Raw genomic sequence first — 23,144 nt, 5'->3', positions numbered from 1 at the left:
AATGCCGGGGCAGTTAAAGGCGTGAGTGCCACTGCATCCCCCAATTGATGTGGAAATGATGAGCTGGCGGCTTTTGAGTATCTAAACTTATTTGGGAAGGTTAAATGAGCCCTTATTTATTAAAGAAGATTTGTCCTGCAAGAGTGAGTGGGTTGTCGGGTGCAGCACCTGTTCTTTTACTGTGGGGATTGCAATCTTCAGCCATACAGAACGTCAGAGACGCAGTGTAAGTTAAATGGCAGTGACTTGGTTAGGGTTTATCCCTGGTGAGCTCTTAGCGTTTTGCCGTATATTATTAGACTTTTGATTGAGGCCTTGGAGAAAGGCACGAAGAGGTGTTTTCTTCTATCCATGTTTGAATTAATTTACAGTTGACTTAAGCCAACTCAAGAAGGCGAACCTAGGAAATTCAGAATCTCCAGTAATAACCCCAAACTTCAAGGTAACGCAGAACAAATTTCAACAAAAGTTTTCTGTCAGTTTAGAATTAAGCTCATCAGGGGTAACTGACCGAACTTTAACTTGGCTGTCTTTAGAAACTGTAGGCAAGGTTTCATTGCAGTTTTTTTTTTTTTTCTTGTTACTCCTGGGGTTAAGTGTATATTTATTTTGTTGATTAAATTTAAATGTCATGTTTTTGACGCATAATTCTTTTAAAGGGTGCATTATATAGAAAACATTTTAGGAGAGAAATTAAACATAACAGTGCTGTACTGAAATAATAGAGTAAGTTGTATTCTCCCTTCTCTGAAATAACCTAAAAAAAACCCCTAAACGTATGCTAAATGATAAGGTCTTGTACATTGCTAACCTTATGAGATATACCATGAAATGTGTATAGAAAGTCTTAATTGCTCCGAATGAAAATATAGTATTAGGGTAGTAAGGATAAGGTGGGCATTCAAACATTTGAATTTGTTATTTTACAGTTTAGTATGTAGAAATGTAGGGAGTTAAAAATGAATAGGCTGTAAGGAACATAGAAGATGGTTGGAGACCTGGATTTTCCTTTTGCTGCTTTTATAAATTGAGAATTGTACTTGAAGAGCTGAACAGCTGGAATGAAACTTGCATGGATTGCAGAAACATGCAAAAATGTATCTTTGATTCAAGTAGTGAGTTAACATGAGTATATTGTGGTTTATTAGGATAGTGATTCAAAATAATTCCCATAAAATATAGCACTATATATATTGTTTAGGATGTTCTTAAAGAGTCACTTGAAGTTATTTTCCTACAGGTCAGTTCTTTTTGAGATGTATGGAATTAAAAAAAATAATTCTGATTACATTATACAGTGTTTGATTTCAGTTTTAATTAGTTATTTTAAGGTACTGGAATTTTCTTAAAAGAGGTGAATTTTGAAATTTGCTAGTGGTTTGGAAAAACTTGTGTTGTTGTTTATTTTTTTAAGTACAGTTATATTAGTAGGTTGGTCTGGAGGGGGAGCTAGTGCCAAAGCAAAGAAAGCATAGCTTAATATGTGTTTGAACTTTTAAAATGCCTAAACCCTGATTTTTATGACCTGAAGGAACATAAATTTTTAATTAAAAGAGTAAAGGAATTGATATGGGCATATATCTGTATATAGTTATTTGTGGAATATATATGTATATTATATATACATTAATATGTATACATGTATTATATATATATATACATGTATTATATATATAGTATTACAAATTAAATCTTTTCATGATCTGAAAAGATATATATATATATACATTTGAAAAGATATATATATATACATCTGAAAAGAGATATATATATAATATATGTATTATATATAATGTATATAATATATATACATGTATTATATATATAGTATTACAAATTAAATCTTTTCATGATCTGAAATAATGGAAAGTAGATGCTTCAGGTTTATTGAATTTCTCATTTAAAATCTCAGAAAATATGCCCCATAATGTAGAATGTGTGATAGTAAGTTTCTTAGTCTTCTTGTGCATTGCATCAGAGGGGAAATATATCTTAATCCTTTGTGCAAGTTGTATGTTCATAAATTTTTTCTTTATAATATCTATAGTCCTAAAATTTCAAAAATCAAGTAGAGTCTTATATAGACGAATATATTGACTGGGTAATTAGTAAGCTAAATATTTATTAAGAGTAGAGATAATTTCATTAAGAAATGGACCCTTCAGACATCTGGAAAGCAGGATCCCAAGGTCACCTCTTAACCTCTGTCTTCTGTAATATAGCGCAGTGAGTCCAGTGGCTTTACCAAATTGAACTTGTGCCTTTGACTATAAAGCAATTATTTTTTGGTTTATGGTGCTTTATTTAGATGTCACAACTGTAATAAGTTAGATATGTTATTTTACTTCTCACAGTACACATATTCATATTCAAGGCTAGAAATTGATAATGTATGTATTAAAATCATTAGAATATTTTTTTTTCTGGAAATAGTGGCTGGGCTGTTTGTTCTCCATTGTTTTCCGTTATGTAAATTGAATCTCAATGCTGATAAAATAAAAAAAATAGATTCTTTGAAAGGAATGGCCATACCTGTGAGATGTATGGTAGTGAGATATTTACCACTTTGAAGGGGTTTATGCTATAAATTAAACAGTGTTTTATAAGACATGCCAGACTATTTTTATGTTTTTTTTTTCCAGTTCTTAAGTGGTTATTTTTGATTTACTATAAACTGCATTACTAAATCTCCTGGTTTAATTAAATGGTAAATCCACACATTTCATATTATAGAACACTTATAAAAGAGTTTCCATTTTACAATCATAAGAATAAATATAAAAAATGTAATTTTTTAAAACTTAAAAATAAAGCACAACTAAGATTGTAAACAATTCTGAAACTACAAGTATTAATATTAATACATGTGTCAGTACTGGTTCTGTTGGTACTCTTCAGATGAGATACTAACTTCCAGGCTTCTACAGTCAGTGGTATAGTAGGTGTAGCCTTTAAAGGACCAGTACAAGATTTCCTTTGGTTCCCTTCTTAATGAGTCTGTAGTTTATATTTCTGTACCATAAAGTATATAGTTTCTTTTTCGCAGTTTGAGTTGTTATTAAATTGTAGTTTGCTATAATAAGACAAACAGGCCTAAAAGTAAAAGATATTTACAATTGATTTTTAAAAAACCATTTTAAAATTCCCAAGAGAAGACTATTGTATGGGGATGAGTATGCATTTAAGATACATTTTTTAAGGTATTAGGCTCCTCTCAACCTTCCTTTCTCTCTCTATTCTACTCTGCAGTCTATATCCCCTCTTACTCAACCTCCCTCCATATCCCACAATTTTCTCTTTGAAATGATTAGGGATCAGACCAATAAAACGAATGATATCACTCACTTGGCATAGGGTTATTCTTCCTTGATTAAATAAATGACTTTATATCAATATCTACAATATTCTAAACATGTAACTCATATAAACTTTACTTTCTATTAAAAAAAAATTTTAATGTTTATTTTTGAGAGAGACAGAGAGTGAGTGGGGGAGGACAGAGAGAGAGGGAGACACAATATCCAAAGTAGGTTTCAGGCTCTGAGCTGTCAGCAGAGCCAGACGCAGGGCTTGAACCTAGAAACCATGAGATCATGACCTGAGCCAAAGTCGGATGCTTAACTTGACTGAGCCACCCAGGCACCCAATGTACATTTTACTGTTAATGGGAGAACACATAGGGCCCATGAGATCATGCTATGTATTTCAGTATAAGTTACTCATATTTGTTACAGAAAGTAGAGCTATATGGTTAATTTCATTTAAGTTTTTATTTTTGAAATTCTTTTTTTTTTTTAAATTTTTTTTTTTTCAACGTTTATTTATTTTTGCGACAGAGAGAGACAGAGCATGAACGGGGGAGGGGCAGAGAGAGAGGGAGACACAGAATTGGAAACAGGCTCCAGGCTCTGAGCCATCAGCCCAGAGCCCGACGCGGGGCTCGAACTCACGGACCGCGAGATCGTGACCTGGCTGAAGTCGGACGCTTAACCGACTGCGCCACCCAGGCGCCCCTGAAATTCATTTTTTAAAAATGTTTATTTTTGTGAGGCAGCCAGAGAGCATGAGAGAGCGTGAGTGGGGGAGGGGCAGAGACTGCCTTTCAACCCACTCAACCATCCAGGTACCTCTCACTTAAGTTTTCTTTTAAAAAGACTTTAATTACCAAAACCCAATACCTCACTCATCGGCTACTTTTAAAAAATATCTTTTTCTGGGGCTCCTGGGTTGCTCAGTCAGTTAAGTGGCCGACTTTGGCTTAGGTCATGATCTCATCGTTCCTGAATTTGAGCCCCGCATCGGGTTCTGCACTGACTGTGGAGCAGTCTGCTTGGGATTCTCTCTCTTTCTCAAAATAAGTAAGTAAACTTAAAAAAATATATATCTTTTTGTGATAGTTTGTTTTTGTTTTTTTTTTTTTTGGTGGTCAGAAAATGACATGTGAAGAGGAAATATGTCTCAGGTTTTTAAAAAAATTGACAAATTTTACCAATATAAGGCTAGTGCTGATGTGGTTCAAACTTGTCTTTGCTATTACTCTCTTTTCTTTTATATTGGTTCTATAGTATAGCCTCCTCATTGAAGCACTGAAATAAAGCTTGAAAATCACTATTGAAATGCCTCCTATGTTTTTTGTATCTTGGAACTGGGTTTTTCAAATGTATCTTAGCAGTGGGATAAACTGAATAAATATGACTCAACATACTTATTTTATGATCAGACTTAGCATTTTTACTTGTCACAGTCTTGATGACTGGTTAATGTAAATAAAGTTCACAGTATAAAATAAATAATAAAATGCTAATATCAATTGTAGATGTAAATGGGAAATTAAACTGATGTTTATTTTATAGAATCTGAGTTATGAGAAATATTACATGATATGAACTTTAAATGTAACTTTCTGATTATAAATGAATAAAAGTAACATAAAAACGGGAGAGTCTTCTGTTTGATTTACTACAAACATAACAACTAAAATGAACCTGTTTTATGTTTGTATAAATTTTTTTATTCGATTGACTGTTAATGAACCATGAATGAGTTTTAAATTTTTAATAATTTTGTGGCTGGTTATTTATATTATAATATCCCTTAAATGAGATATGAAATTCCATTAATACCTGGAGCCAAAATAATTTGCCTGTGGTAAAAAAGGTATTTACAAACCATCAAACTATAAAAGCATAGCAATGTTATTAAATGACTAAGTCATCACTCCATAAGCTAGTTTTAAAAATCATGTGTATAATTTTTAAAATATAATTGATCATAATATCGTGATTGGTAAAATATAATTGATCAAAATATAATTTGTAGCTTCTATATTATACATTGTTTCAGATTTTAGCTATGTTTGGGGCAGTCAGTGAAGGGAGGGAGATTGAGAGAGTCAGAGGATCTTATTGGTTGATGAGCCTGCTTTGTTTGGAGGTGAGGGGGATTTCTTCAATTTTTCTTTCTCCCTCCATTTCCTTCTTTTCTCTGTCATCCTTCCTCTCCCATTAGTGGGAGGGAGTTGACCATCCTTATAAGATTTTTTTTTTCTTATAGAGTTCATACAAAGAACATTTCCTGATAAAACATTAGCTTTTATGTTACAATAGATTTATTATAATGATTTCATTTCCTTTGAGGCAATAGGCAAGAGACTTAGAACTTTAGTTGGGGCAGGGTTTAATATGATTTATTAAAAATGATTTTGTAACTCCATATAAAAAAGGATATGGGGTTGTTGGTTCATTGTTAAGGGTGCTGTATCAGTCACATTATTGTTCTGCTTAATATTTAATATATCATAAACCCCTCTTCCAGTTTCCTGGAATGTATTTTCATGTCTCCTCTGTTGTCTTCATCTGTGGAGTATCTGTTTACAAGGAATTGGTTTCTAGGATATCTCTTCAACTTCTTTGTGTGCCCTCATTGCAGTAATAAAAATGTAAAAAAAAAAAAATATTGTGTCCTTTGAAGAGGACTAACAAACTAAAATGAACAGCAGCGTTCTCCATTCATGGGAGTACTGTTAGCAAGTTTAAGCCAGTTACTGTGAAAAGGTCACAGGGAGAAAGTGTGTTTCATAATTCGGGCCCCAATCATTTGGGATCTGATTGATTAAGTTTCTCTAACACATGGGATTGTACCTGAAAGAGATATATATTCAGTTGAGATTGTGTTAGATTTTTCATGTCTTGAGTTCTTTGAATAACTACTTAATTCATTCAGTTACCAAATGTCAAAAGATTGTAATTTTGAGAAACCTACTCTTTAAAATTAAGAGCTTAAGCTAGGGTAAATATTTTGCTTTCTTTTTATAAGTTGCAGATTTTTCTTTCTCTTTTAGGAAGTTTGGTGAAACTCTAGGGCTTAGGAAGGTGGTAATTGAAATTCTTGAGGCCAAAAAGTCTTTCCTTAGCCTTAGTAAACTGAACCCCAGCAGAATGGGAAATGTAGGTTTACTAAGTAATTTTGACTGTTTCCTCTGACATAATTACAGATATCTAGGTCTCCGTTAATTAAAAGTCTGTTTATTTTTAAGGTTCAAACAGTGGTACTTCTCATAGGTGTAAAGCATTAACTGTTATGAGAGAGATACAACTTATTTTTAATTTGTAAGTAAAGAATAGGCTGTCAGTGCTGAATAAGCTGAAGAAATGTATGCCTAATTAGGATGCACAAATAATAAACTAAAGAAACTTGCTAATATACAATTAAAAATGGCTCCTCTAAATAAAAAGACTATTAGTGTTTACATTATAATGGCCCAAAGATGTCATGAAAATGAAATCACTAAAGAATTCTGTTTTGGAGCAATTTGTCAGACCAGATAACACTCTGTTATCCTTTAAACTGTCTGCAGAGGCTTATTTACATCAGTGCTGGTCCTACCTAAAGGGAAATAATGATCAATAACCAAAGTGTTTTCACGGGAATTTTATGCACGTTTCCTATGTGTATATTTGTGCACTTCTTGTTACTTTGTTTCCATGGAAAATGTAAGGTTGGAAAATAAGGTACCCAGGTTTTGGAAATTCTGAAGGGAAAAGGATCTGAAGTTTGGAAAAAAGCTGTTCTTTTTGGTGTGTTTTACTGATACTTTTGATAGTGATAATTTCCTGAGACTTGTATGGACTTAAAGCCAAATCTGAGTTCTTTAACTTATTTTTTGAATAGCTTTATTGAAATATAAATTATGTCTCATAAAATTCACAGTTTAAGTTTTAATAAATTTATACAGTTGTATAACAATTACCACAATTTAATTTTAGAATGCTTTCATCCGCCAGAAAACTTCCCCGTGCCCACTTTCCCGATTCCTGCTGCTATCCCGCAGCCCTAGGCAGCCACTGATCTGCTTTTGTTTCTATAGTTTTGCCACTTCTAGAAATTTGATGTTAATGGAATCATACACTATGTAGTCTTTTGTGTCTGGCTCCTTTCTTTTAATATAATCCTGTTTAGTCATTTGAATGAATGGTTAAAGTAGAAAAGCTTTGAACTTGAAATCAGGAGACTTGGATATGAGTGTTGGCTTTGCCACCAAATGTGTAAACTTGGGTAAGCCACCTGTTGTCTCTGGGCCTCTGCTGCTTTTTCCATAGAATCAAATTATTTTGATTTTCTTCTATTCCAGTTTTTACAGCTGGGTAGACATTCACTGACCTTTTCCTAGAATGTACCTTAACTCTTCCCCTTAAATATAGTCACTTTATTTTATTTTATTTTATTTTTTCAATCAGAAATGAAGCTTATGGTCTAATATATGTGAGTCAACAATGGAGGAATTTGGGATTGTCTTGAAGAAACAAGACAGCTGATTAAACTTTTTCTTGAGCATTTCTTAGTTCAGGTGTATAACTTTGAGAATAGGGACAATGATAAATGCTGAGTTAATAATAAATATCTTTGAAGAGAATAAAGGTAAAGTTGAATAATCCTCAGAAGTAGAGCTTTAAAATGGATTGAAGCTTATGAATGTAAGAAAAAGACTATGCTTTAAATTAATGTTTTTGTTTTGAGAGTAGAATGTGGTGTGGAGAGATTTTAGTTAAGTTTAAGATGACTTAGGCTCAAGGCAGCTGTGTGAGATTAGACTGTTTTTTTTAAGAACCAATGGAAATGTATAGCTACCATTGGGAAGACTGTCCTAGGGCTCATGAACAGGCAAAGCTGACAGGTAATATTCAGGTGACAAACTAAGGAAAAAATACACATATAGGGAATTAAAATTAGTGCTGCATGTGTGTAAATGTATATGTTTGTAACAGGAGTAGACAACTGACTGAGTAGGCTAGCATCAGGTATATGCCAGAGGGGTAATGGACATTTTCACTATAGTATGCAAAAAGATAGGGCATTGAATAACAACTAGCTAAATTTAAAAATGAGAGTGCTATAACTACTTTGAATATTGAATAATTTGACTCTTAGAAACCATCAGAGCTGCTTATATTATCTATAATAGTAGGAACTGTGGCTATAAAATGATCGCATTTTTATTTTTACCCAAGTTACTAGAATGTATGAGTGGTAACCCACGGAGCAGACAGTGTGGAGGAGGGGAATATAGTCATAAATATATTTTAGTGATGGTGTCATTATAGCAGCATAAAATTTCTTGCATGTTTTATTTTTTAATTTTTTTTAACGTTTATTTATTTTTGAGACAGAGAGACAGATTATGAACGGGGGAGGGTCAGAGAGAGAGGGAGACACAGAATCTGAAACAGGCTCCGGGCTCTGAGCTGTCAGCACAGAGCCCGACGCGGGGCTCGAACTCACAGACTGTGAGATCATGACCCGAGCTGAAGTCGGACTCTCAACTGACTGAGCCACCCAGGCGCCCCTTGTTGCATGTTTTATAGTCATATTTTTTGTTCATAAGTGGTATTTCTTTTTTTTTTTTTTCAACGTTTATTTATTTTTGGGACAGAGAGAGACAGAGCATGAACGGGCGAGGGGCAGAGAGAGAGGGAGACACAGAATCGGAAACAGGCTCCAGGCTCTGAGCCATCAGCCCAGAGCCCGACGCGGGGCTCGAACTCACGGACCGTGAGATCGTGACCTGGCTGAAGTCGGACGCTTAACCGACTGCGCCACCCAGGCGCCCCCATAAGTGGTATTTCTAATTTAGATAAACCACCTTATGATAACCAGAAATATCCCCAATGTGAAACCTATATTTAATAAATGAAGATTTGTCACTTTGACAATAATATATAGATTATGTTAAGACTTTAAAGGAGTTCTAAAAGTTGAATCCCATAGCTTTTTATGCAATGGCAGCATTCTAGGAGTAAGTATGAGAGCTTTATTTTTTTTCTTAAAAGTTTTTAAAAAAAATGTGTATTTATTTTGAGAGAGAGAGAGAGAGAGAGAATGCATGCACATGAGCAGTGGAGGGGCAGAGAGAGGGAGAGAGAGAAAGAATCCCAAGCAAGCTTGTGCTGTGTGCTGCCAGCACAGAGTTGGATATGGGGCTCAAACTATAAGATCATGACCTGAGCCAAAGCAAGAGTCCCACACTTAACTGACTGAACCACCCAGGTGCCCCAAGTATGAGAGCTTTCTAAAGTGACTATTTTATGGCAACCATATTCTTTTAAATATATGCCATACCATATTTATTTTTAAATGTTTCACAGAATTTGTAATATGTATAAAGTATCTGAATATGAGTTATGTAATTGGAAAATTTTGGGGGTAAAGGAAAAGAGACACTTATTTCTATAACTTTTGGAGCTTCAAAATATTAAAGGTCATATTTTCCCAGGAAATTTTATTGTTTTAAATATTTTTGTTTTTTAAAAGTTTATTTATTTATTTTATTTATTTTTTTTAAAATTTTTTTTTCAACGTTTTATTTATTTTTTTGGGGACAGAGAGAGACAGAGCATGAACGGGGGAGGGGCAGAGAGAGAGGGAGACACAGAATCAGAAACAGGCTCCAGGCTCTGAGCCATCAGCCCAGAGCCCGACGCGGGGCTTGAACTCCCGGACCGCGAGATCGTGACCTGGCTGAAGTCGGACGCTTAACCGACTGCGCCACCCAGGCGCCCCTAAAAGTTTATTTATTTTGAGAGAGAGAGAGAGAAAACCCCAAGCAGGCTCCTTGTGGTCAGTGTGCAGAGCCCCACGGGGGGCTTGAACTCATGAAACCCTGAGATCATAACCTGAGCTGAAATCCAGAGTGGGGTGCTTAACTGACTGCTACCCAGGCGCCCTGGGAATTTTTACTATTATTATTTTTTAATTAAAAAATTTTTTTAAAAATGTTTTACTTATGAGAGAGAGAGAGAGAGAGAGAGAGAGAGAGAGAGAGAACGAGTGGGGGAGGGGCAGAGAGAGAGGGACACAGAATTGGAAGCAGGCTCCAGGCTCTGAGTTGACAGCACAGAGCTGGACACAGGGCTTGAACTCACAAACTGTGAGATCATGACCTGAGCCAAAGTTGGAGGCTTTACTGACTGAGTCATCCAGGTGCCCAGGAATTTTTATTTTTAATCATAGTAATAAATGAGCAGCTGTCAAAAGATAAAGCCAGTTTTAAGTTTAGATTCCTGTTCTCTATATATCACATACTTGATTTTAAGAAAATAGACTACTTAAGGATTTCTTAAATAATCAAATACTGCTTGGATATTTAAGCAAAGCATCAGAGCAAGACTAGAAAACATTGAAGCAATAAAAATGATTAATTTAAAAGTTTTGTAACATAGTAAAGAAAAAAATGCAGTAATATACAATGGAAAAGAAGATGTAGAGAAAGAACATCATTACCTCACATCAGACATAGTAGGCTGTCTTTACAATGAATACCAGTCAAATCAAATAGGCTACAGAATTTGTCCCCTTCTACTAGGCAGGTGGAAATGAGATGAACAATTAATTATAGGGTGTGCACCAGAATACCCACTTACATTGTTTGGCAAGTCTTTTCTAATTGACTTCCTACAGGGGCTTTTTCAGACCTTTTCCTACTCTCTTTCTAGCCTCTGATTCTAGCCTGCTCTAAGACTTTGTAGGTTATTTTCAATTAACTGTTTTTTTTTTTGAAAAGAGTAGCAAGATTAAGGCCATCAAACAATCTTCGTCAGCTTTGCTTTTCTTTATCTCTAAATTGTTTAATTTCTCTTCTTCTCTACCATTTAGTGTTAGGGATGTGTCTTTAGGCTTTCATGACTACTTCTTTTATCCCTTCTATTGGAATATATGGGTTCATTAGTTAACTCTTTTATTATTTTTATTTGAATCTCCCCTAACATCTTCAATGGCCTAAAAAAAAAATCTACCCAAAAAACATCTTTTCTTATTTTTTTCTTCTCTTTCCCCCTCCTTTTTTATGTTATCCAACAGCCCAAAAGAAAAACCAACATGTATATTGTTTATATTTTGCTACCTTCTTTTTCACTAAAGCTGTTCTCTCTGTTACTACCAGTGACCTGAATTGCCAAATGGGGACTTTTTTTCAGTTTTAATTCTTGTTTTTTTAATTCTCCAGATTCCTTCTCCCTTCTTATAACTTTGTAGTCCTTCTAGCTCTCCTATATATTGTAGCCACTCTTCTTTTCATTCACAGGGCCAACTTGTTTCCTGAGTATTTGCTTTATGTATTTTTCTACATCTAGCTTCTTTTCCTTGGAATACTACCTGGTCTGTTGGCTTCAGTGAGTACCTCTTTCAGGTGACTCCTGTACTGTAAGTTCCCAAACTCCCAATTTCCAGCTGGAGAGTTCCACCTGTTTGTCATGCCATCAAGCTCAACATACTCAAATTTGAATTTTCTCTCATTTTCTTTCTTCTAAAATGTAGTTTTATTTCTAACTTTCCTTTCTCTATTAAATAGGCCTATTCCTCCATTGCCCACACTTGAACTCTGAGTCATCTGTGAGTTCCCCATCAGATCCATTCAGTTGTTAAATTGGGAATTCTGTTACTACAGTGTTTCTCTATTTCATCTGCTCTTTTCTGTTTCATTTTTTACTAGAGAAATTTTTACTGCAGAAGTTTCTTATTACCACTAACATATAAATAATTGTAATTTGGTAATTGCTATGATAGAGAGGAGGCAGAGGCAGCAAGCAGTTCTATTAGTGTATGTTAAAGTGGAGAAGGCTGTATTGAAAGGAGGTGACATTTAGGCTTAGTATCAAAGAATAAGTAGGGGCATTCCAGGCAGACAAGCTGAAGAAAGACTTATTAGAAGTTTATTATATGTTGTCAACCTATAAGACTTTTTGCTTTAATCCTTATTGCATGTGTGTATGTTTCCAATGGGCATATGCAATTGCCTTTCTTCAAATACTGATGAACATAAGTGAATGAACGATGTAAAGCCAGAATGATACAAAGTAACATACCTTTATTACCTACCTTTGAATGAGTTGGGGGCGCCTGGGTGGCTCAGTCGGTTAAGCGTCTCTTTGTTTGGTTGAGACTCAGATCATGATCTCATGGTTCATGGGTTTGAACCTGCATTGGGCTCTGTGCTGATGGCATGAAGCCTGCTTGGGATTCTGTCTTCCTCTCTTTCTGTCCCTCCCCTGCTTGTTCCTCTCTCTATCTCTCAAAAATAAAGAAACATTAAAAAAAAAAAAAAAAGAATGAATAGAGTGGTAAAATGTCAAGTGGTGAAAAGTAAGCACTACCTGGATTGAAGACTTCAAATCTGACTAAACTTTACATTAAAAGCTGTCTGTAAGGTTCCTGGTACTTGGAATGTAAATCTTTAGTGGACGTCTGTTTTCAGTCTACATATAGCTCTATTTTTTATTTCTATCTCTTTACAGCAGGGCTAGGTAATATTTATATATTAACAGCCACCAGTATTGAAAATAAATTAACTGAAGGCCACAGCAGGTAAAGAGATAATTTACTGTTTTTATTCTCTTAGAGAAACAAATTATTTTGTGCTTTTAAAACCCTAGATGGCTCAGTTGGTTGAGGGTCTGACTTCAGTTCAGGTCATGATCTTACAGTTTGTGAGTTCGAGCCTTGCATTGGGCTCACTGCTGTCAGTACAGAGCCTGCTTCAGATCCTCTCTGCCCCTTCCCCACTTGTGCTGTCTCTCTCTCTCTCTCAAAACAAACAAACGAACGAACAAACAAACAAAACCAAAAAACCTTGGGGCACCTGGTGGCCCAGTTGGTTAAGCATCCGACTTTGGCTCCGGTCATGATCTTGGAGTTTTGAGTTCGAGCCCCGCGTTGGGCTCTGTGCTAAAGCTCAGAGCCTCGAGCCTGGTTTGGATTCTTTGTCTCCCTCTCTTTCTGCCCCTCCCCTGCTTGTGGCCTGTCTCTTTCTCTTTCTCAAAAATGAATAAACATTAAAAAAAAAAAAGAAACCTTAAAAAACATAAAATCGGAAGCATTAAAACCAATAGTTCTAAATTGGCCTAAAAAGGTAACTTACTGTCTTTGTAAGTGGAAAGCAGAGATGGAGCAGTCCAAGAACAAACAGATCCAGGAATTTAAATGATGTCTTCAGGATACTCTCCATTTCTTGAGTTTACTTCTTTCTGTATGTTGGTCTTATTTTCTGTTAATGTTAGAAGTCTTTCATGGCAGAGATGCACGGTCCTCAGATCACTGAGAGCTTATGGTGAAGAACTAAGAACTTTGTGAAGGAAGGCCTCTGATGGGGTCCATCCTTGGGCTGATCACTGTGGGGAATTATCATTAGCATTATCATCAGAACCACATAAAATGGGGGAAGGTCAGTTCCCTAAAGGATGGGAGTGCTAGTTAGTAGAGAAATGGGTGGAAGGAATGTGAAGTAGGCAAAAACAATTTATAGTCATTGTAGAGGAGGAAGAAAGAAAGGTAGTAGACAGAGAGACATGTGTACATAGGAGAGAGAAATGGGTAAAGAAAGGAAAGGGGACTAGTATCAGTTGAGAATGTGGTAAGCCTTGTTTTAAGCATTTTACATTTTATCTCTCTAGCTGATTAGGGGAAGCTGTATTATCTCCAGAGCATAACCATTTCTAGAACTAATAATTTTAAAAAACCTTTTCATTCTTTTTTTTTTGTTTGACATATTTCCTTTATTTTTTCATGAATTAAATTTTCTTTTAATTTGTAAATTTACATGCAGTAAAATTCATATTTTGTGATATACCATTCTATGTGTTTTGACGAAGGTATAGAATGTGTATCCACCACCACTTGGTAATTAATCAAGACACAGAGTTCCTTTTGCCCCTTTGTAATTAGCCTCTCCCCACCCATCTCCAACCTTGTGGTAAACCCTGCTCTGTTCTCCATGGCTGTTGTTTTGCTTTTACCAGAATGTCATGTAAGTAGAATCATAATTGTGTAGACTTTTGGGTCAGCCTCTTTCACTTGGAACATGCCTTTGAAATTCATTCTTGTTGTTGCCTGTATCAGTAATTTATTCTTTTTCATTGCTAAGTGGTAATCCATAGTATGAATGTACCATCGTTTGTTTATTTATCCATCTGTTGAAAAATGTTTGAGTTATTTCTAGTTTTTGGCAACTATGAATAAAACTGTAAACATTTGAGAATTGCTTTTTATATGAACGTAAACTTTCATTTCACTTGGGTAAATACCCAGGAGTCACATGGTAAGTATATGTTTAATTTTGTAGGTAACTCCCAAACTCTTTTCCAAAGTGGCTATACCATTTTGAATTCCCACCAGCAATATATGAGAATTCCACTTGCTGTTCATCCTTGTTAGCACTTGGTATTGGTCAGGTTTTTTGTTTTTGTTTTTGTTGTTACAGGTTTTTTGTGTTGTTTTGATTTCAACTCTTTTAATAGGTGTATATCACTGTGGTTTTAAATTATACTTTCCTGATGGTTAATGATGCTGGGTATTTTTTATGTGCTTTAAAATACCTTTCTTTAAAAAAAAATACCTTTCTTTAACATTCTGAGAATACTTATCTGCTTTTTAAAAAATGATTGCAATGATTTTGAAAACAGAACATTAAATGGCCTTGACAAGGCTTTTGGTAAGCATTTATTTGGGTTATAGCTGGTACATTGCACAACCCAGAGGACAGCATTCACATAAAAAAAAAAAAAAAGGCTCTCTGGAGTTGTGCAATGCAGCAGTGTTGGCTATATATTTACAGCCATTATCTAGAATTATCGGTGATTAAGTTTCATGGAAAATCTGAGTACTATCAAATGATGCCTTTAAAAATCATTTTTCAGTGTTTCTCTGAAATGAAATTTTGTTCAGTAGCAGGTTCTAAAGAAATGCCCTACAGGCAGTATGTCTAATGGATCAGTCTTGGGAGACAGAAAGGCCTATTTCAGATACTCAACTCTGCCATTTACTGCATGAATGACCTTGGGCATCTTATCTAATAGCTTCTTTGAGCCATTTCTTTATCAGCAAAACAGGGTCGATAGTATCTCCCTTTTGTGGCTGTGGTAAGAATTATCAATAACGTATGTAAAATACCTGATACAGATGGACCTCTTCAAGTTACAACTACTTTCACTTCTATTTCTTACTACTACTTAATACTGATTACCCAAAAGCCATATCCAGCAGAGGCTTTAGGGTACCAGCAAAGTGGAGGAAAAAGAATTTGAAAAAATATTGAAACCACTTAATATTAAAAATTTTTTTTGAAGTAGTATTCTGAAAAAAAATAATTTTATTGGACTAACTTAATCTTAGTTGTATAGTATTTAATACGGTGGGGGTAAAGGATTATACTGTTGTATTTTCTGTACTTGGGGCTTCTAGAGGTCTTAATTTGGTCCTACCACCATCACCACCACAGCCACCTCTATCATGCCTGTGGTAAAGAAAGACTCAAATATATCACCTAATGTTTAGGGCCTTAGAAATGCAGTTTCCTTGTTTGAGACAAGAAGATGATATAAATAAATACTAGTTGACATAGTTCTGTAAAGCGAGAATATTTGAAGTTCTAGGGAATTATATTTTAAGATTTTTTTTAAACTTTATAATTTTTTCATGATTATTCTTTAAAAATTTTTTTAAATTCCGGTTAACATACAGTGTAGCATTAGTTTCAGGTGTACAGTTTAGTGATTCAGTACTTAAATATGACATTCTGTGCTTATCACAAGTGCACTCCTTAATCCCCATCACCCATTTAATCCATCCCCACACCCACCTGCCCTCTTCATGATTATTCTTGTGATTCCATGGTGATTATAGTAAACTCCTTAAAATGGCAAGGAAAGAAAAACAGGGAGATTAGATATACTTCATGAATATAAGGACAAGGTTTACCAAGTAATGGAGTGGGTATGCAGAAGAGTTTAGGCTAAGTTTCTGGACCTGGAAATAACTTAAGTCTTAAGGGAAGAAGAGTGATAGTGTGATTTTATTTGTTTGGTTTTAAAAGATCTCTCTCTACCTTGGTGTTTTCTAAAAAATGTCTCTTTACCTTGGTGTTTTCTATTTGTTAGACATACTTGTTTTATACCTTTGTAAACTGAAGTGGTTTTACCACTTTGAGCCAAATTATTTTGATTCACACTTTTATTTCTCAAATGGACTTTTTTTTAGGTAATCATATGGAGCAGAGTAAGAAATAGTCTAAGAAGGTTCTTTTTTTTTTTTTAAGTTCTTATTTTAATTCTAGTTAGTTAACATTACTGTGTTATATTAGTTTCAGGAGTACAATATAGTGATTCAACAATTCCATATATTACCCACTGCTCATCACAAGTGTATTCCTTAATCCCCCCTCACCTATTTCACCCATCCCCCCACCCTCCTTCCCTCTGGTAACCATCACTTTGTTTTCTGTAGTTAAGAATCTAAAGGTCTCTCTCTTTTTCTTCTTTTCTCCATTTCTTCTTCTCTGTCAGGTAAGTAATAGATCAAAAACATTTCATTTTAGCCATTATGTAGCTTGAGATTAGAGAAGGAAAATTTGCATTCACATCTCCTAGCTTCATCTGCCTTTGTTGCCTTTTACCTACTGTGGCATATTCTTTGTTTTTCTCAAATTAACAAAATGTAGATATTTAGTGGGCACTATCTTCTACTTGCTGAAAGACTAAATTTCCGAGGTTCTCTTGCAGCTAGGTATAACCTTATGAAGAAGTTCTGATCAGTGATATGTAAGTGGAAGTGTGTGATACTTCCAAAATTCTATTTAAAGGGAGAGTTGTACCCTTTTAATCTTTTTCTCTAGCTGCCAACTTAGACCATGAGGACAGGGGCTATATTCCAAGGATGGTGGATTAGAGAGTGGAAGGATACTTTTATGTTGGTGACATGGTAGAACAGACCTGGACTGCCTGTTTTCAGATTATTTTATGTCAGAGAGAAGTAAAGTTGTATGTTTTTAAGCCACAGTGAATTTGGGTTTTTCTGTTATGTGTAGTTGAATCTACTCCCCCCCCCCCCACTAGCACCCCCACATTCTAAAGCAGCCTCCTTTCTCTTACTCTGTGGTTGAACTCTTGGTGCCATTCACCTTTCCACTTCTAAATCGCTGAAATCCCTACTCTCAACATTTTCCATAGTATTTGTTCACAGGCACAACACTGTAATTAGAAACTGCTACGAGTGCTAGTTATGTAGTTTCTGAAATTTTAATAGCTCTGAAGAAACTTTTAAGACAAGACTACAAAAGAATGTATAAATGCAGTTACAAATATTTTATTTCCTAGTGAAAAAGATGATTTCTAAAAAATAATGTATAAATACAAACCTGCCCCCCAGCCTCCTGCCCCAGTCCCCAATGGTGATAGACAGATCGATTTGGTTAATTGGCTACCAGGAATTCTTCTAGTGATTATGTCTACATCACTGATAACCCTCTTGTTATCTGCCTGTTTTGGATCACTCATTGTACCCCTATTCTAATCATAGGGAAGTATAATATGTGGAAACTTCCATATGGAAGTTACACAGTTATTGGTACAGGGATGGTTATGTGAAATGAACTAGCTGTCTTCTGGGGTTTTTAGAACTGTACCCAGCAGGGAAAGAGATCCTCTCTAGTCTTCAGACCATGAAGATGTGAAAAAATTGGTGTAGGAGAATCATACTAAGCAGAAATAGAGATGGAAGGAAATAATCCAGTTTTTTTCTTTGGAAAATGGACATTGTACCTCATATGGGGTAATTTAGAATCTCTTTTTCTAGTAACTTGATAATTTGCAATTGAGACAGAACTTTAAGTGAGTCTGTGTTGGGAACTTGAATTGGAGGGTCAAATGAAGGGACAGAAGTTTCTTTGAAGCCATATTCCTAAATATAAATAAATATTAATATAAAATATAATTAAAACATTTAAAGGGTGATAGAAATAATATTCTTTGCTACTTTGAAAAAAGTTCAGTATTGGTTTATTAATTTTAAGAAATGAACCATACTAATATAAGATGTTAATAGGGGAAACTGAATGGGAGGGTGGTATATGGGAACTCTGTACTGTCTTCTGAATTTTCCTTTAAATGTAAAATTTCTAAAAGAAAAAGACTATTATTTATTTATTTATTTATTGTTTAACGTTTATTTTTTATTATTTTTGAGAGACAGAGACAGAGCGCAAGCGGGGGAGGTGCAGAGAGAGGGGGAGACACAGAATGCGAAGCAGGCTCCAGGCTCTGAGCTGTCAGCCTGGGGCTGGAACTCGTGAACCGTGTGATCATGACCTGAGTGAAAGTCAGATGCTTAGCCGATTGAGCCACCTAGGCGCCTCGAGAAAGCCTATTTTTAAAAAAAGTAGTTAATTTTTAAAAATTGTGAATAATATAAACTGCTTGAGGGCAGGGTCTTTTTGACTTGTTAATATTCGTATACTTAAAGTCTAGCATAGTGCCTAGTACAAAATAATAAATGTTGAGGAACATTGTTACACTTCGGTTATTTTGTGGAAGGAGTTTCTGGAAACATGAGAAGAACGAAGTTAGAAAAGAAGCTATTTAATTTTCTCAATTTTTATTAAAAAGCTACAAAAATTCATTTTAATACAAGTTGAATTTATTTGACTACATTTCATACTCAGTGCATTGCATTAACTTTCTATTATTGCTTGTGAGGACAATTTGAAATCCTCAGTGTTGTAAATGATTTTGAAAAGACATCAAGCTTAGTTTACTTGATAAAACTATTTCATTTCATTAACAGGCTAAGTGCTAAAATATTAAACAGTCCTTTAATAAGTAGAATTAATATAATATTTAAAAACTGAGTATATCAACATATATTGATGTCATTAGCCTTTAGGGAAATGCAAATTAAAACCACGAAGAGAGGGGTGCAGGTGGCTCAGTTGGCTGAGTGTCTGACTCTTGATTTTGGCTCAGGTTGTGATCCCAGGGTCATGGGATCGAACCCTGTGTTGGACTCTGTGCTGAGCACGGAACCTGCTTAAGATTCTCTCTCTCTCTCTCTCTCTCTCTCTCTCTGTCTCTTACTCTCTCCTCCTCTCTCCGTCTTCCTTTCTCCCTCCCTCTGCTACTCTCCCCCACTGACTCTTTCTTAAAAATAAAAAGTTGTAAGAAAAATAAAACCAATAAGAGATACCGCTACATACCTATTAGAATAGCAAAACAAAATCAAACAAATTCTGACAAAACCAAGCAGGCAAGAATGTGGAACAACTAGAACTCTTACACATCGCTGACAGGAATGCAAAATTGTACAGCTCCTTTAGATAACAATTTGTCAGTTTCTTACAAAGTTAAACATACATTCAGCACATGACCCAGCAATCCCATCCCTAGGTATTTTCCCAGAAGAAATGAAACTCTCTTCTCTCAAAAGCTGGTACGTGAGTGTTTATAGCAGCTCTATTCATAATTATCAGAAACTGGAAGTGATCCAGATGTCAATGTGTGAATGGACACACCATAAAATGGAATACTACTCAGTAATAAAAGGAACCAACTGATGATGTATGCAACTTGGATGAATTTTAAAGGCATTATCTTTAGTGAAAGCAACTTGTGATTCCATTTATGTGACATTCTTGCAAATGTAAAACTCTAGTGATGGAAAACAGCACTGGTTATCAGGGATTATGTTGCTTATGACTATATATAACTTACAGTTGTAGAAAGAGTATGAAGGTTTTTGGTGTAATGGAACTGTTAATGTATGATGGTGGTTTATATGGGTTAACATTCATAAAACTGTATATACTCTTATTCCCCTGAAAAAGTCAGTTTTACTGTATGTTAATTTAAAAAATAAAACAGAGGATATATATACAAACTGAATATATGTCTGCTTTATAAAGCTTTTGGTTTAACTACTGGCTAAATAAACTTGTGTAATTATTGTCTGATGTTTTTTCTATTAGATTTTTTTTAACTTTGAAGAATTTGTATAAGGTAACATATCAAAAAACTTTTATATTGGGGTACCTGGGTGGCTCAGTCAGTTAAGTGTTGGACTTCAGCTCAGGTCATGATCTCATGATTCGTGGGTTTGAGCCCCTCATTGTGCTTTGTGCTGACAGCTCAGAACTTGGAGCCTGCTTCAGATTCTGTGTCTCCCTCTCTCTCTGCCCTTCCCCTGCTCGTACTCTGTCTCTCAAAAATGAAGAAATGTTAAAAAAAAAACCCTTGTATATTAAAAAAATTGGTACCATAATCTATCTGTGCAAAGAATTTGGGTGGTCACTTAGCACAACTTAACATTTTTGGATAGTTAATAACTGTCATTTACTGAAATCAATACCGTTCAGTTGATACTTTGCTAAATATTTTACATATTTTGCTCATTATTATGGTTAAGTATTATTTTTCCTATTTTACACATGAGGAAACTGAAGCATAGGGGTCTTAGATGACTTGCCCGAGATCACACAGTAAGAATGTGATAAAGCTGGCATTTCAGCTATGATACCATTATTATTGGGTCTGTGTATTTTCTTCAATAATTATCTAATTATATTTTACTTAGTATCAATGTAAAACCAACTACAAGGAGTATATATGCTAACTGGTAGGTCAAAGCAGCCTAACAGCAGTCTGGGTAACAAAAATTAACTAACTTGGCAATATAGATTTCCTTTTGCAAATGAATATAAAGATAATGCATGTATTAATAATTTAAACCATAATGTTTGCCTATTTGGCTATTAAGCATTGTATTTATAGTTTTGCCACCTCAAGTAGAAATAAAAAAAGAAAGTAAAAATGTGTTTTCTACAGTACACCCAATTAACTTGTAATACAGTTTGTCTTTGACTTACAAATACTTTAAGTGCTCTATAGAATAGAAATTGCTTGGAAAGTAGGTGATCTCTACCTAGAGGAACGCTGTCTCTCATATGTTCAGATTTTCCAGCAGGCACTATTAATTAATTTTTTCTTTAACGCCGATTCTGCCGCTGAATCCCTGCCTCTCTGCAAAGCTGCCGTGTTGTCGTGGGTGTCAGGGACATCTCTGCTCTCACTGACAAACTGGGAGGCAACTGAATTCCTAAGATCACAATTTAGAACTCAGAATATTAATAAATTCCCCCCTCCCACATACACAAAGACACACACATGTATATTTTCCTGTATTTATAAATGGTAGCTACATACAGTTGTTAGACTGCAATTTAATATTAATAGCCTGGGAATAGAATGACCATTTTTAACATTGTTTTCATATGAAAGGAAAGTGCATTCTAAGTTCTGAATAGGCATTCGAATATCCTGTTCATTCATGGTAGACTGCCTGTTTTTAATATATGAGAACCTCATTGCTTGTCAGGTGTCAAGCATGAAATATTTGGTACGTTCACTAGCTTGTAATCATCAAGGATTATATATCTGAGTTTGGGGTTAAACAGTACTGCAGAGGGGCGCCTGGGTGGCGCAGTCGGTTAAGCGTCCGACTTCAGCCAGGTCACGATCTCGCGGTCCGTGAGTTCGAGCCCCGCGTCAGGCTCTGGGCTGATGGCTCGGAGCCTGGAGCCTGTTTCGGATTCTGTGTCTCCCTCTCTCTCTGCCCCTCCCCCGTTCATGCTCTGTCTCTCTCTGTCCCAAAAATAAATAAAAACGTTGAAAAAAAAATTAAAAAAAAAAAACAAAAAAAAAACAGTACTGCAGATAATTTGGGTGTTAAATAGTGTACTGCAGATAATTTATGTTTTTGTGTAATTGAGACTGATACTACTACTGAAATTTTGTTAATGAATGATTGATGACTATAAATTTTAATCTGTGTAACTTGGTGGAGTGGAAAAAACTATGGTTTTGGTGTCAGATCTGAATTCAAATTCTAGCCCTACCATTTACTAACTGAATCTGTTTCCTCAGCCGTAAAATGGAGATGGTGATTGCAGGATGGTGGTGAGATTTGAAATGATTTAGCAGTACCCTGTGTAAAGTGCTTATTTAGTCAAGGCATTTGATACACATTAAACACTCAAAATAGCATACCATTAAATCTTTACTTCCTTGAAGTTTGTAACTTGACATGCATAAAGGTGATAGCAAAGAATTATGTTTTAAAAAGTGTAATAGTAAATAGGTGTGATAATATGTAGATATCTCTTTGGCTATGTTAAATGTAAGATGGCTTATTTTAATTTTTCACATTTTATTTTATAAAATTAAAAAAATTTTTTTTAATGTTTACTTTTGAGAGAGAGAGAGAGAGAGACAGAGCATGAGCGTGGGAGGGGCAGAGAGAGAGGGAAACAGAATCAGAAGCAGGCTTCAGGCTCCCGAGTTTTCAGTGCAGAGCCCAACAGAGCCTGACATGGGGCTTGAACGCACGAGTTGTGAGATCATGACCTGAACTGAAGTTGGACCCTTAGCTGACTGAGCCACCCTGGCTCCCCTAATTTTTCACATTTTAATAATGCTCATAAAAACCATTTATTAATTACTTATCTATTAAGGAAAGCTCAGGTAGAAAGTAAAAACAATGAATAAAATAATGTGCTGTTTATTCTTCAAATTATTATTTTGTATAGTAATATTTGCTTTAATAGGAAGTCTTATTTTATGGAGATAATTGGCTCATTTTTATTTCCTTTTATGAAATAGTAAACTTTTGAAATGCATATATGCTCCTGAAATTCAGATTATAGTTTATCAGTGGCCAATACTGACCTTCAAAGCTATTTCAATGAAAGTGAAATAGAAACCTTAGAATGTAAATGAGTTTGATAATTGTTCTTACATGAACTTGGTGGTAGAAGTATGAGAGTTTAACTACTTTAA

The 23,144-nt window shown here is 35.0% G+C and overlaps 1 protein-coding gene across 5 annotated transcripts in view; it reads left to right on the top strand.

Moving 5' to 3' along the window:
* Positions 1-23,144, top strand: part of FUT8 (fucosyltransferase 8) — a 409,669-nt gene that overhangs the window by 96,493 nt on the left and 290,032 nt on the right. The gene's annotated exons all lie outside the window — the stretch shown is intronic.

Source organism: Lynx rufus, unplaced genomic scaffold (assembly GCF_022079265.1).
Source record: "Lynx rufus isolate CCGP_SWC_20201006 ecotype Redwood Valley unplaced genomic scaffold, mLynRuf1.p SCAF_17, whole genome shotgun sequence".
NCBI classification, from domain to species: Eukaryota; Metazoa; Chordata; class Mammalia; order Carnivora; family Felidae; genus Lynx; species Lynx rufus.
Note: the sequence above shows the minus strand (reverse complement) of the source record. Positions and strands in the feature narration are given on the sequence as shown.